This window comes from Eucalyptus grandis, chromosome 7 (assembly GCF_016545825.1).
Source record: "Eucalyptus grandis isolate ANBG69807.140 chromosome 7, ASM1654582v1, whole genome shotgun sequence".
In the NCBI taxonomy this organism is placed as follows: Eukaryota; Viridiplantae; Streptophyta; class Magnoliopsida; order Myrtales; family Myrtaceae; genus Eucalyptus; species Eucalyptus grandis.
This window is the reverse complement of record NC_052618.1, coordinates 9615573-9629770: the sequence shown is the minus strand read 5'-3', so window position 1 is coordinate 9629770 and position 14198 is coordinate 9615573. Positions and strand designations below refer to the sequence as shown.

The following is a 14198-nucleotide window of genomic DNA, read 5'->3' as shown; positions in this document are numbered from 1 at the left end:
ATCATCTTTCACTAAAGAATCTCTAACATCCCTCTTTTTCTTTCAATCTCTCTCTTCACTTTATAATGCTCTTTGTTTAACCTTTCACAACGATTTCTAGGACTTTGACTCGCCAAATGAGCGAGATAGGATCTGGGCTTAATATGAATTTGGGTCATAAATCAAATTATTTTAAATGGGTGGATATTTCATTACCACATACCTAATTCATTCAGCATCATGATCTCCTTTTATATTCCTTATTGTCCAAAACGATTGTTGGATAAAACCTTTGAGGATCAATCATCCAATCCACCGTTGGATAGGAAAATTTGATTCCTTTTGGATTGCCAGGATAAGAGTCTCCCTTGATTGTGCTGCTCATACAACATAGATAAGGTTTCCATAAGTTGATTACTCTGTTTGGAAAGTGTGTCTCGTCTCTAGATGATTGTCGCATGGATACCAAATATCCAATCAAGGAAATATTATGTGAATGTCCATCCCTCCTGGACAATCAATACTTATAGCAAGAAATCCAGGCCAAATTCCTAGCCAATGGGCTCTATATACTTTGAGTGTGAAAATCTGAGATCTTCTCGTAACATTTGATGATGTGTATTGTCTTGACAATCCTCGTACAAATTATACCATTGTTCTTGATTATCATAACATAACATAATCTTGTGAATATGTATTCGTTTTGAACAACATATGTAATTCCATTGGAAGAAACTGAAGGTTCATGGGAGATGCTTTTACATTTTTTTTTTTTTAAGTACTAAGCAAAATCATATATTATTTCTGAGAACATCACTTTTCCAAAAAGAACCCAATCTAATTGATTAACTACACTTCATTAACGGGACCAGTGAAAATAAAGTGTATCTGTATGGAATTATATGTATGTTAACAGGTTCATTAACTCCATGGAATTTATGGATGTCACGTTATTCAATGGTTGAGCCGGACCACCCGTCTTCCAAAAAAGAACCCAATTTAATTATATGGTTCACCATCGTTGTTCTGTTGCTGCTGCTGCTGCTCTCCCTCCCTCTCTCTCTCTCTCTCTCTCTCTCTCTCTCTCTCTCTCTCTCTCTCAAACGCAGAGGAGGAGGAGGGAGACAAACGCGGCGCTAGACCAAACAGAAGAAAAGAACGGAGTGATGTTAATGGTCGCACATGGTGGAGCTTGGTCTTATGTAAACCTCACGCTGTAGATGGCAATTACTAAGGACTTTGTATAATTTGTGCATTTTATTTAATTAAATTGAATGGTTGATATGTGAATATCGTTCTTTCTTTTACTTAGATGCAAATTTATGATAATGACATATGAAAAGTATATGAAATTATTTAGCCCCTACATCTCGAAATGTATAATGAATTGCACCGGAAGAAGTCAAAACTCAGTCATTAGAAAATGAAAATAAGAGTAAAGATTATCTTTCATACTAGTACATTTTTTTAAAAAAAAAAGTACATGTATCTACCTGTACACCTAGTAAAATAGAAATTCAAAAGGAATTGCTGAAAAAAGCTTGAAAGCATCACATTAATGTGTGCACAACCATATCTAATGACATATTAGTCCCAAATTTGTACATATTTTTTTACGAATACTAGCAGCAAATTATAAAAAAAAAAAAAAACGCAACCATTTATTCGGTCAATTGCCCAAACAAAAACAGTTTCAATCGATGGGAAAACATACTAACATATAATCCATACATTTACATCACCGAATATAATCAGATAGTCATCATGCACATATAATTATAATATTGCTGCATTAGAAGATGTTTTTCTACTGACCGTGAACATAATAAAAAAAATTCTAGTTTAAAAGGTTTATGTTCCATACGTAGCTGTGATATTCAAGTTCTATACTGAAAAGGAGGTAATATAAGATAAAGAATTACAAGATATTGATCAACGAAAGAAATCAAAAGAACCTCTTGCTCCTATAGAAAATATCTCCAGCACCACTGCAGAGGATGAAGACGTCACTGCGTGCATCCACCTTGTATCTTTACGCATACCATCTACAGCTCATCTCTATTTCTTCGTTCTTTAGCATAGCATCTATAGTCAAGTCGATGCACGTTGCTGTTGACGATGACAAATAGTTTTTTTTTTTCTAAATTTTTTTGTACTTTTTTTTCTTTTACTCTTTTTTTTTTGGTCTTTACTCTTTAGAGTGACGGACGACGATCCTTGCTATTTTGGGGTGAGGGCATTGCAATCCTCAACGGCCATCTCGTGGCTGTTGAGGGCTTGGGCTAGGGCCGCAACGTTAAGCGAGAGTGCATGAGCCATCGCCTAGATCTAGTGAGGGTCATGACACCCTTGTTAGATCTGGGATAGGCTAAAAGAAAGTAAAGATATGGAAAAAAAAAAAACCAGAAAAGTTCAAAGATGTCACTAAAAATGTCCACTTCAACGACAGCGTGCCAAGTAGGATGCCTAATGTTTACGTTAGCAATTTCCGACCGCCTAGATAGACTGAATAGGCAAATTGTCAAAAGTCTAGGACTTTATTGATAAAATTAAAAAGGCTTAGAATCAACTTCGCAAAAGTACAATAAATTTAGGACTTTTTGGACAATTTTCCCAATCATTTTACATATAGGATTGTAATCCTCAAGCATCTCATCATTTCTTCACTTTGGAAAACTTTGAAAAAGTGAAAAAGAATCCCCAAATTAGAAAAGAAAAATACTAAAGAATCATCCTTCACCTTCCATTTCTCTCTCCCCTCCTTGTACTGCTCTATGTCTAATCTTCCATTGTGATATTTGGAACTTCGACTCACCAAATGGGTAAGATTAAATCTGGGTTTAATATGAATCCAGGTCATAAATCAAATCATTTTTAAAGGGCTGATATTGTATCAACACATATCCGGTTCTATTCAATAGGTGATTGTCCCCCCTTTTTCTAATGGCATGACCCATGGAATTGAATCGAGTCATTTCATAAAGTAAAGCGAGTTTTAGGACTCGGGTTAAAAGGAGAGGAAATAAAGAAACAAGGAAATAATGCTTGCCTTGTAGGGCTAGAATTAGGAGTGTGTAAAAAGGAACTGGAACCCGTTTGGACCACCTGGAACCGGACCGAAACCGCTCGGAACCGGTAGCTCTTAAGGGAACCGGTCCGGTTCTTGATTCTTGACAAGCAGGCTGAGGCAATCATGAAAATGCAACTTGAGGGTGAGGAGAGGACAATGAAGGAGATGGTAAAAACCATGCAGAAACAAGCCTTGCTTAAGAGAGAGGACTGAGACAAATTAGCAAATGCGAAATGTGCTGATGTCGATCGACATAAGCAGAGTCAAAAAAAGAGAGAGAGGAGGAAACGAGAACATGAATAGGTAATGGCATGTAGCAATTATTGGTAGAATAATCACTATTCAAGGATTGAGACAATTTTGTGGAGTCCAAGCGATTGTTTTTAGGCTTTTAGTTGGTTATTATATAAAAAAAATTCATGTTTCCGGCAAACACTTTATATAACTGTTAAATAGCTTTTAGTGAGATTGGTTTTATGGATTAACTTGAAACCTAGATCGGACCGACGATCCAATTCTCGGATGGATCCATGCAAGTAACGTGTGATTTCCAATTTTACTTTTTTGGAATCGATTCACCGGATTATACACACCCCCAGCTACAATAAGTGCGAGGGAAGTGGAAAGAGTGGTAGAGAAAATTGTTCCTGTGGGGCCCAGAAAAATTATTCCTCGTAAAATTGTTCCTTCTTCCCTTACAGCAGTGTGTGGGCCCACCACATATCTCCTTTTTCCCGGACTCTTTTTCGTGTCTTTATCCTATCTTATCTCATCTTTATTTGTTCCTTTTTTTATTATTATTATCTCATCTTGTTAGTTTAATAATTAGCAACTTAAAAAAACTTGATAATTCACTGATTTATTAAGTGGTTGGTAGATTCCTTATTGAGTTGGCATTTTACCCAAAAAAAAAGTTGTAAAATTTCAAAGAAATTGGTCAATCATCGTATTAGTGAAATATATATAACTTTATTATATTGATATATAAAAAAGACGCTTGTAAAATTTCAGAAGAGGTGATAATCTACTAATTTGTTTAGACATTGAAAAAATCCTAATAATTATGACAACTTACTTAAGGGTAACTTCATAAGTAAAATAGAGGTCATAAATTTTTTAAACAGGATTTGAATTCTCAACCTTTTCATCATTTTTTTTTTTTAATTTGGAACCTTTTAAGTAAAGTAAAAAGAATCCTCTAAAGAGGGAAAGCAAAAATATGAAGGAATCATCTTTCACTAAAGAATCTTTGCCATCTCTCTTTTTCTCTCAATCTCTCTCTTCACTTTTGCTTTTGTTTACTCCTTCACAGCTATTTTTGGGACTTTGACCTGACAAATGGGCGAGATAGGATCTGGGCTTAATATAAATATGAGTCATAAATCAAGTTATTTTAAATGGGTTGATATTTCATCAGCGCATGCATGTTCTACTCAACTGGATTGTGCCATATTTTTAGGCCCACTTCTCCCATGGATCAAGAAACAAAGATGGCCTTTGGTAATCAAAGATTTGACACAACAATAAATACAACGTCTTATAATTTGTTTGGATAGCGTGATATTCTTTTTCATATATTAAAGTAAATATATTTGTAACTGTCGACACATGAAATTTAGTTGATAAATTAAGTATGCATTATTGTAATTAAAAACAAAAGAACATCAAAACGATGAATGGTAGTAAAAAGAACAAAAGAAAAAGAATAATAAATATATAAATGAATAACAAATAGAAAAGGACAATTTGGTCCAACTGGCGTGGCCCACAAGAGCAACCCATTGGTTTTTCCCCGCCCAGACCCATCAGCCCATCACCACAACATTTCCCCTAGCCTAGCCTTTTCTCTCCCCTCCTCCTCCGCCCTGCGAGGATGTTGCTGCTGATCCGACCAAAGAAAGGAGCGCTCGCTCTGCCTCGACGCTGATCTCGGAGTAGACAGAGATTCCAAGTCACGTTCGTTGTCTCTGGCTAGCGATTTCCCCACCAGAAAGACTTTCAGGCATGCCGGATGTAGATCATTGCCATCGCCAGCCGTTTCCTTGAATTCAAGCTCCGAGTGATGATGTCCTGCCGTTGCTTCCTTCTTGTTCGGTCGTTTTGCTATCCAGGCAAAACCGCTTGTAGATGATCTTGCAAATATCAGAACGACGTGTCGACAATTATTGTTACTTGCAGTGCATTCATGATTATCATTTTGATTGTGTCTTCTTGTTCTTAGTGGAAGGTTTTGTTCGACTCGATCCCTCTGAGGCGGAGAACTATGCAAAGCAGAATTGGCTCCAGAGTTCCTTCTTCCCTTGGATTCGGACTTGAAAATTTTGAGGTTAGTTTTTGAGTTTAATCTTTACTAAGAGAAAGTCAGGCTCGATCATTAAGATTTTCTGCACTCGATCTCTCTTTTGTTAAATATACATGAAATCTTTTCCAAAATAACTAACGACTCAAATCGAAATGCGGAAAATTAAAATCGCAAGCAAATTGAAAATACTAGTGAAAAATTGAATGAGGAATCCAGAGTTGCATTGAAATCAACAACGTACTTAGAGAAAACTAAAAGCGAACAATGAAATTTATGGATGCTGAGTAGAAATTACTTGATTCATTTATTTGAAGTTAACGTTCTATTTAAGTTTTTACTAAGTACATGTAAAAAAAATACCAATAGCAACAGATTTGTCGAGAAAATCATTGAGGTCTAACAAATCAAATGCGCTTGATAGTCAAAGCTTAAAAATATCAACTCATGGGTGGTGGTGAGAGCTTAAAAATATCAACTCATGGGTGGTGGTGAGCTAGAAGACTATCTTTAAAAGAAACAGATTATTATTTTAATATGGTCAATTAAAAATTCCTAACTACATTACGATGATCAAAACTATCTTTTAAGTCCTTATATATTGATATATATCTGAGGATTCTAGTAGTAGACCTTTCGGAATTCACTCTGCGATACAAGTGCCCAGATGGCCTCGGCTGTCCTCCTCGCCACCCTGCCAAGAGGATAGTGCCCTCTTCAGGTTGGGAAACCACCTGCGGAAGCAAGTTTTCTTGGCTCTTCTGTCGTTTTCCAGCACGCCGCGCGCCTCATCGGCAAGGATCTCCGCGCCTGTCTACCCATTTCTGGACGCTCGCTTTGATCAGCTTCGTGTTGTTTTGAGCTTCATCGACGGAACGCTACGCCCTTTGTCTCGCATTAATTAAATTCGCAGCTTTCTCGAACATAGCTGCGGGAGAATATCGTGTCGTCGCATACAATCAAAGGTCCAATTCATGGAATTTTACGATCCAGCTTGCAATGTGAAGACAATTAATCACACCACCACTGTAGGACCAAATATCATTTCATAGAACACATCCTGAGCAGTATCCAAACATTCATTTGACGCGAGAGCAACTTTGATTCTGATTCCCAGAGCTTGACGCGAGGACGACGCTCGGGCTTGATTTAGAGTAAGAAGTGGAAGAGCTCAATCGGTGGAAGAGAAGATTCGAAAGTGATGGTTGGGAGTCAACTGAGCCGGGGCGTCCTTTTCCATGCGGTTCGAACTTACGGCAACCTTCCACCGATCACTGAAGTGAAAGAACGAGCCGAAGGAGCGTCTCGCGGTCAGAACAGCACGCCCATCGGAACTGCAGCCAGACGACACCGGAACCCGCAATCGAAGTCATGAACGCTGGAATCGACGTTGATTCACCTCCGGCAAACCTCGAATCAACCACAATGGACTTTGGATTCCAGGATCGAGCTTCGTTTCTTCTGCGCGTGTGTTGTGTGCCTTCCTTCGTGCGTCTGCCGTGGTCGGAGATGCAAGACCAGCTGTGGATTCCGGTGGAGCTGGAGGCCGTCGGTGAAGCTAGAGAGGACGGGATAGGCTAAGGACGCGAAGCAGCTTCGAGAACTTGCTCGTCAAATGACGAAGGCCAAAAATTCTTTTATATACTTCTCTGGGCAAATGACGAAAGTGCCCTGCTTCAAAATGACGAAAACGTCCTTCTGGTTATTGCTATCCTAACCGAATTCAAGAGAGAAGGGAAACTCGGTGGGCCCCACGGAACAAAAAATTCTCTCGTTCCCGCAGTGGCGTGTGACAATTTTTTACTATTATTGTTGCTCGTAATTTTGTGCGTGCATTGTTGGAAAATTTTAGGTGTTAAGAATTCCGAATTGCGAGAACCTCCGTGGGACAAGTGGTTCTATATCTCCTTTGCGCAGCCGATAATGAAGATGGAGTCTTATGTGAAGAACAAGTGTGTTTGGGGCCGAGCTTATCGGGGTCGTGGATATACCGATGGCCAAGATTGTGTCCGGCAACAAGATCAATGACTAGTTCCCAATAATTGACAACTTCAGAAGCCCCCTCAAGCCCTATTCAAAACTTCACATCTCGATCCAATTCATGTTGATCGGTGACAATCTGTTATGCAAAAATGGTGTTGGGGTTGGGCCAAACTATGTGGGTGTACCGAACACATATTTTTCACTTAAGGAAAGGTGGGGATGTGACATTTTAGCAAGATGCTCATGTTTCAGAGGGCAAGCTGCGTTTGCTGATGGGAAGATTTATGAGCAAGGTAGGTGCTGGGAGGATATATGCCATGCCATTTTGGAGGTCCACCACTTGATCTACATCATTAGTTGGTCCATTTATCATCCTGTGAGGCTTGTGAGAGAGCCCATGAGGGAATTGCCGAATGGACGAGAGCTCTCTTTAGGGGAGCTCCTGAAGTACAAGTCCAATGAAGGTGTCCAAGTGGTCGTGCTCATTTGGGACAACAAGACCTCACACGACAAGTTCCTCTTGAAGATAGTAATACTAAACCATGCTTACATGTAATTCATTGCTGAAAAATGGAAATGTCATTATGGTTTTCGAAATGATCGGAATACTGCTGGGTCGAGAAAAATTTGTCTGCCCACGGCTTCCAACACTATTGATTTGTTGGGCCGGTGCAGTAGAGTGGTTCAAAGTTACAACTAATGCATCAATGGTGATAAGAGCCACATGCGAACACATGTTTTATTCTACCAGCATTGCATTTAAGGATCACCCTTTTATCAATGGTGCATAGTTAGTAAAGAATTTTCTTACTTTTACTATTGGCTTAATGAACATTTACAGAATAAGAAGTTTTCTGTTTTTTAACACAAAGGCTGGACTAATCAAAATCTTGACCTTTAATAGTTCTTTCTTTTAGTTAGCCTTTACAAAATGCGAATGGAGAATATGTTATATAATGGCTCTTTCTTGAATAAGTATCCTTATTTATGGTGCAACCCACCATTTGGCCAAATTTCAAATCCATGCTCTTTGTGACAGAAAATTTGTACGTTTTTCAACTTAGGAAAAGATAGTTCTTTATTGAGATCTCTCATCATTGAGACTCAGCATGTGCCATGTTATTTGTGCAGGATGGTGTGATGCAAACTCATGATGAAGAGACGAAGAAGTTTTTCCAACACTCCGGTGTCCGTTGTGTGCTTGCTCCTCGTTATGTAAGCACCAAACTTAGCATTTTCAAGCAACAGGTTTAGGTCGATTCTTAATCAAAATCTCATTGTTTGATGGCATCAAAAGCATTGCTTTTGCTGTATATTACCTGATTATTCCATTTGGATATAATTTCATAGAAAAGGTTTTCTTTTCATCAGACAATCCACAGATGTTATTGATCTGTCTCATGCTGTCCTAGATCATATGATGTGTTCTCTAACCTAATGACATGCATTTAGGACAGTTCTAATAGGGAATTTTACAGTGTTGCAGAGGCTGCCCATTCAATTGAAATCCAGCATAAATCTACGAAAATGTTCGGTTTAATTTGTTGGTGTATGGATCTTTTGTAGTCCTGGTGGTGGGGACCTTGTACACATACCACAAAAAGTGCGTGGTTCTCGACACTCAAGCCTCGGGAAACAACCGCAAAATAATGGCTTTCATTGGTGGGTTGAACCTATGTGATGGCCGATACGACACTCCCGAGCATAGACTCTATAGTGATCTTGACACTGTCTTTAAGAATGACATTCACAACCCAACATTCACGGTAATTAAGCCAATGTTTACCTTCAGCACTGTAAACACATGTAAATGTTATTTTCTGATCATTTGATCATTGCTTTTTTTTTTTTTTTTTTTTTGTGACAGCGTAGTCCCTTGTCAATGTCCCAAGGCAACCGTGGCATGATCTACATTGCCAAGTTAAGGGACAAGTTGCGTATGACATATTGAAGAATTTTGAACAGAGATGGAAAAAGGCGGCAAAGTGGCGCGAGTTCAAGCTGAAAAACGTCAAGCGTTGGCATGATAATGCTCTCTTAAGGCTTGATAGGATTTCATGGATACTTTGTCCCTCGACAAGTCCCGATGGCGACAAAAAAGTACAAGTCAGGTGTTAGGGAAATCCCTTATGATGTTTTGAAGATGACAAAATAAATCAAAGGCTACTAACATGTTTGATGGTTGAGTAATAGACCATGCAGATGATAAAACATGTAAAGGATATTGTCAAAGTCTGAAGACTGCCAGACTCAAGACTCAAAGTCTGAAGACTGCTAGACTCAAGACTCAAAGTCTGAAGACTGTTAGACTCAAGACTCAAAACAGACTCTATGCTGAAGCTGAACCAGAAGACAGACTCTATGCTGAAGCTGAACTGGGTACAGACTCAGATTGTAAAGTCTACAGACCCAGATTGTAAAGTCTACAGACCCAGATTGTAAAGTCTACAGACTCAGATTGTAAAGTCTACAGACCCAGATTGTAAAGTCTCAAGACTCATATCGTAAAGTCTCAAGACTCAGACTTTACATCCAGATTACGATGAATCGTAACTCAAGCCCAATCATACAACGGCTAGTGATCTGGTTTGGATTCCACATCAAGTTTGATTTGATTGAAGACAAGAACTTTCTATACGAAGAAGCTTTACTTATGGAAACCAAGATTTCGTTTGTATGGGCGATCGGAATCAATTTGGGATTTTACCTTTGTCACTCAACGGCTACCAAATCTTCTAGATACGAGCTGTCCAATGGGTATATTGGAAGACGATTCTCGGGATGCTGTCCAACGGGTAGTTTGGAAGTGGAGGAGTATTTAAGAAGATGAAGGACCGATGAGCAAGTAAGAGACGGAGCGTAGAATTTATAATTCCAAAGTCTAAGCGACTTTAGATCATATACTTGTCTCTTGAAAGCTTAAACGTTTGTAATCGTGAGAGAAATACCAAGAGAGTGACTTAGTGAGATAGTGTGATCTACTAAGTGTTTGCACTCGGAGTTGTAATCTCTTATTGATTGCATATTGGAATCCAGCCAAGAAGGCTGTTATCGTGGGAGAGTGGACGTAGGCTTGGATTAAGCCGAACCACTATAAATCTCGTGTTCTTATTCTCTTCCCTAACTCCTTTATTTTGTTCATACTAGCACTCTCAATTGGTATCAGAGCCAAGTGCTCGGTTTATAAAAGTGTTTTTACTTTTGAGCTAAAGATTCTTTATGGCTAGTATGTTTGCTCCAGGACTTATGGAAGGGCAAAGCAACACAAGGCCACCATATTTTGATGGAAAGGAATACGACGTATGGAAGAACAAAATGAAAGCATTCCTAAGATCCAGAGATCTCTTACAATGGGATGTTGTGGAAAGAGGAATCAACCCCATCGCTGCGTCTACATCAAACAAGAATGGCAAAAACAAAGAAACAAAACCCCCTGCTTTTATGTCTCGGACGGAGTTGTCCAAAAGAGAAGCGCTTGATGCAAAAGCCATTTATTCTTTATATTGCGCTTTATCTCTTGCTGAATATAACAGAATCTCTTCATGTGAAACAGCAAAAGAAGTTTGGGATAAACTTCATGTTACATATGAAGGGACCGATCGTGTAAAAGAGACAAAAGTAAACTTCTTGCTTGGCCAATATGAATCCTTCAAGATGAAGCAAGGAGAATCAATTGGAGATATGTTTAGCCGTTTTACAGAAATTGTAAATGGTTTAGCATATCAAGGTCAGCAAATTTCTACCCCGATGAAGGTCAACAAACTCTTGCGAGGTCTCTCAAAAGATTGGAATCATGTCAAGACCTCAATCCGGGAGACTCAGAGGATTATGCCACTCTCCGTTGATGAATTGATCGGCACTCTTCAATCCTATGAAGTGGAACAACTCAACGATGAAGATCCTGAAGGTAAAAAGTCCATTGCTTTAATATCTAATGCTGTTTTTGATGAAACAGACTCAGAAAATGACTTGGACGGCGAAGAACTTGCCTTTATGGTCAAGAAATTCAAAAAGTTGAGTAGAAAAGGAAGGAAATTCGATGGAAGAAGTCAATACAAGCATAATGGTCATAAAAGAATCATGAAAGAAGATGATGATCAAGAAAATATATGCTTGATGGCACATTCAGAATCTGAGTCTAACTCAGACAGAGACTCAGAATTAGAGTCTCATTCAGAACCAGACTCAGAATCCGATGAGGAAATCAAGGGGAGAAATCGAATCCAAAAGAAAAGGAAAAGAATCGTGATCACCTCAAAAGGCAACAAATTGAGGGGGAGCTTTGATCAATTATGGAAAAATCTTTTTGATCGTGATCTTATTATGGATGGAAGGAAAGGTAATTGTGTCAGAATTTATTCAAAAAAAAATCCGGTTAGTGCATCTCTTATTACCTTTTGTCATTAACAAATCTCATATTGATATTATCAATTTATTATGACAAAAAATGGTACGTGAATTTTATGATGCATCCGTGATTTTTATTGGATATTTGCTGATATAATCGAAGTGAGCTATATTGCATATCTTTAATATTCGATAAAAGCTGATTTGTGGAAATTGTGATTCATGCAAGATATTTGTTATCATTCTCTACGTGAATCCATTATCGCTTTTTGATTAAGACAAAAAGGGGAGAAGATATGAATATGCATATGTGCTAATTAGTTGATATTATTTATTGCATAATATTGAGCTGCAATTATTTTCTATCTTATGATATCCTTTGATTTAAATTTTTAAATCTGCATATTCAGAGATTGTTTTGTCATCATCAAAAAGGGGGAGATTGTTAGGGAAATCCCTTATGATGTTTTGAAGATGACAAAATAAATCAAAGGCTACTAACATGTTTGATGGTTGAGTAATAGACCATGCAGATGATAAAACATGTAAAGGATATTGTCAAAGTCTGAAGACTGCCAGACTCAAGACTCAAAGTCTGAAGACTGCTAGACTCAAGACTCAAAGTCTCAAGACTGTTAGACTCAAGACTCAAAAGGAGACTCTATCTAATTGATTGAAGCTGAACCGAAGAAGACGGACTCTATCTTGAAGCGAACCAGGGTGGACTCAGATTGTAAAGTCTACAGACCCAGATTGTAAAGTCTACAGACCCAGATTGTAAAGTCTACAGACTCAGATTGTAAAGTCTACAGACCCAGATTGTAAAGTCTCAAGACTCATATCGTAAAGTCTCAAGACTCAGACTTTACATCCAGATTACGATGAATCGTAACTCAAGCCCAATCATACAACGGCTAGTGATCTGGTTTGGATTCCACATCAAGTTTGATTTGATTGAAGACAAGAACTTTCTATACGAAGAAGCTTTACTTATGGAAACCAAGATTTCGTTTGTATGGGCGATCGGAATCAATTTGGGATTTTACCTTTGTCACTCAACGGCTACCAAATCTTCTAGATCTGAGCTGTCCAATGGGTATATTGGAAGACGATTCTCGGGATGCTGTCCAACGGGTAGTTTGGAAGTGGAGGAGTATTTAAGAAGATGAAGGACCGATGAGCAAGTAAGAGACGGAGCGTAGAATTTATAATTCCAAAGTCTAAGCGACTTTAGATCATATACTTGTCTCTTGAAAGCTTAAACGTTTGTAATCGTGAGAGAAATACCAAGAGAGTGACTTAGTGAGATAGTGTGATCTACTAAGTGTTTGCACTCGGAGTTGTAATCTCTTATTGATTGCATATTGGAATCCAGCCAAGAAGGCTGTTATCGTGGAGAGTGGACGTAGGCTTGGATTAAGCCGAACCACTATAAATCTCGTGTTCTTATTCTCTTCCCTAACTCCTTTATTTTGTTCATACTAGCACTCTCAATTGGTATCGAGCCAAGTGCTCGGTTTATAAAAGTGTTTTTACTTTTGAGCTAAAGATTCTTTATGGCTAGTATGTTTGCTCCGAGACTTATGGAAGGGCAAAGCAACACAAGGCCACCATATTTTGATGGAAAGGAATACGACGTATGGAAGAACAAAATGAAAGCATTCCTAAGATCCAGAGATCTCTTACAATGGGATGTTGTGGAAAGAGGAATCAACCCCATCGCTGCGTCTACATCAAACAAGAATGGCAAAAACAAAGAAACAAAACCCCTCGACAAATTTTTTATGTCTCGGACGGAGTTGTCCAAAGAGAAGCGCTTGATGCAAAAGCCATTTATTCTTTATATTGCGCTTTATCTCTTGCTGAATATAACAGAATCTCTTCATGTGAAACAGCAAAAGAAGTTTGGGATAAACTTCATGTTACATATGAAGGGACCGATCGTGTAAAAGAGACAAAAGTAAACTTCTTGCTTGGCCAATATGAATCCTTCAAGATGAAGCAAGGAGAATCAATTGGAGATATGTTTAGCCGTTTTACAGAAATTGTAAATGGTTTAGCATATCAAGGTCAGCAAATTTCTACCCCGATGAAGGTCAACAAACTCTTGCGAGGTCTCTCAAAAGATTGGAATCATGTCAAGACCTCAATCCGGGAGACTCGAGAGGATTATGCCACTCTCCGTTGATGAATTGATCGGCACTCTTCAATCCTATGAAGTGGAACAACTCAACGATGAAGATCCTGAAGGTAAAAAGTCCATTGCTTTAATATCTAATGCTGTTTTTGATGAAACAGACTCAGAAAATGACTTGGACGGCGAAGAACTTGCCTTTATGGTCAAGAAATTCAAAAAGTTGAGTAGAAAAGGAAGGAAATTCGATGGAAGAAGTCAATACAAGCATAATGGTCATAAAAGAATCATGAAAGAAGATGATGATCAAGAAAATATATGCTTGATGGCACATTCAGAATCTGAGTCTAACTCGACGGAGACTCGAATTAGAGTCTCATTCAGAA

The 14198-nt window shown here is 38.4% G+C and overlaps 1 pseudogene; it reads left to right on the top strand.

Moving 5' to 3' along the window:
- Window positions 1-6719: 6719 nt before the first annotated feature.
- Window positions 6720-14198, top strand: part of LOC104454997 — a 77135-nt pseudogene continuing 69656 nt past the window's right edge.